This window comes from Priapulus caudatus, unplaced genomic scaffold, assembly GCF_000485595.1.
Source record: "Priapulus caudatus unplaced genomic scaffold, Priapulus_caudatus-5.0.1 Scaffold1104, whole genome shotgun sequence".
NCBI classification, from domain to species: domain Eukaryota; kingdom Metazoa; phylum Priapulida; class Priapulimorpha; order Priapulimorphida; family Priapulidae; genus Priapulus; species Priapulus caudatus.
In genome coordinates this window covers 1-1,814 of record NW_014578165.1, presented here as the reverse complement: position 1 = coordinate 1,814, position 1,814 = coordinate 1, and the positions used below count along the sequence as shown (strand labels likewise).

Here is a 1,814-nt window from a genome sequence, read left to right as displayed (position 1 = left end):
TAATAATACTTTCACTGAATTCCTTGACTCTGAAAACGGGGGGGGGTTAGCTACTGAAACTACATTTCTATCTTCTTTAGTTCCAAAGTTATAGTCAATTATATGCTTATAATAACGGCCATCTTGGAATCCAATATGGCGAACAACTGATGTTTATAATAATGGTTTCACTGAATTCCTTGACCCTAAAAATGGGGGGTTAGCCACTAAAATAACATTTCTATCTGCCTTAGCTTTGAAGATATAGGCAAAATTAAGTATATCGATCCAGCCTGGCGGCCATATCAAAATTCAAGATGGCGGCCACCAGGGGGCGTTTCAGAGTTGGGTCCCAATCGAAAAATGACCCCACTGCATGGGGTCCCCTACGTATGTGCCAAGTTTCATAATTTCTCCAAAAAGTGAAATATTTTTTCACTTAGCCGCTGGACTAAAGCACTATTATCATCATCCACTGGATAGCAGTTGGTTCCGGCATCCTGTAGGAAACGGACGCATTTCGCTGGATGTACTGGTGTGCTCTGCGTATCCATTCTAGCTGCTGTCTCAGGATCCAATCACCCAACTACTATTTGTAACATCTGCAAACCACACTTTAATTATTTTTACAGTATGTATCTGAAGCATTTGACTCGATATTTCCCCCATTATTTACCCCGAACGTGTCTAGCTAGTAACCAATGTTTAACATACATTTTTCCTTCTTCTTACACGAGTACATTTGCATCTAATTCTATATAGCATTTTATTTCTGAATAAACACATGCTGACATAGTTTTATTTTCATTTAAGCAACTGCTGAGCAGCTAGACAGAATTGTTGGTTCCAAGATGAGAACCATGCAGAGAGCATGGAGGCGGTCGGCTAACGATTCCTGTGGAGAAACAATTGCTGATCGTGCTCTACTTCATGGCGAACCAGGGCAGCATCCGGAGAATCGCTGACAAATTTGGAGTGTCAGACTCGTCAGTCCTGCAGGCCAGAATAGGTATTGTGGATGCCCTGAACTCGATGATGGGCGTCTTCATCAAGTGGCCAACTGGCAGTGAAGCAAACCGCGTAAGAAACTCATTTGAAAGAAAGTGAGGCATACGTGGCATAATCGGTGCAATCGATGGCACCCACATCCCCATTCTTGCTCCCCACCACATGCCTGAGGCCTATGTGAACAGAAAGGGGTTTCACTCCATCAACGTGCAGGCAGTGTGTGACGACAACATGTTCTTCACGGATATTTATGCCGGGTGGCCCGGTTCCATACATGATGCGAGGGTGTTTGCCAGCTCTCCTCTCGGGCAGTCACTCAGTGAACAGCCGCACCAGGAGTGTCCAGGGGACACATTCCTAATAGGTGGTGCAGCCTATCCACTATGCCCCTGGTTGCTCACTCCTTTCCGTGACACTGGGCGACTGACGCAAGATTAGAAAAGCTATAACTACGTGCACAGCAGCCCCGATAGGCCGATTTAGAAGGCTAAAGCTCAAAGAGGTGACGGCGATCGAGGAGTGTGTCCACGTTATCACTGCTATTTTCGTGGTCCATAACATTTGCCTGATTTCAGTGGATGAGGAAATAGAAGTTTATTGACAATGATAACTCTGAGGATGCAGACTTCATTGTATGCTTGGCATGAACTCCTGGTCTCGGATCCGGAAACACTGCAGGATCTCTGAGAAGACAGGCTGTGGTAGATAGCTTGGGGTGTCATATTTAATATAACATCCCAGTGGGCACACGACGTCAAAGTGACGTTGGATATTGGTTGGATTTAGGTCGCGACGTCGGCGACCTAAATACAACGTCTATGCGACGT

The 1,814-nt window shown here is 45.4% G+C and overlaps 1 pseudogene; it reads left to right on the top strand.

Annotated features, from left to right (window-relative positions):
• Positions 1 to 296: 296 nt before the first annotated feature.
• Positions 297 to 1,717, top strand: LOC106815390 (annotated as a pseudogene).
• Positions 1,718 to 1,814: the final 97 nt, after the last annotated feature.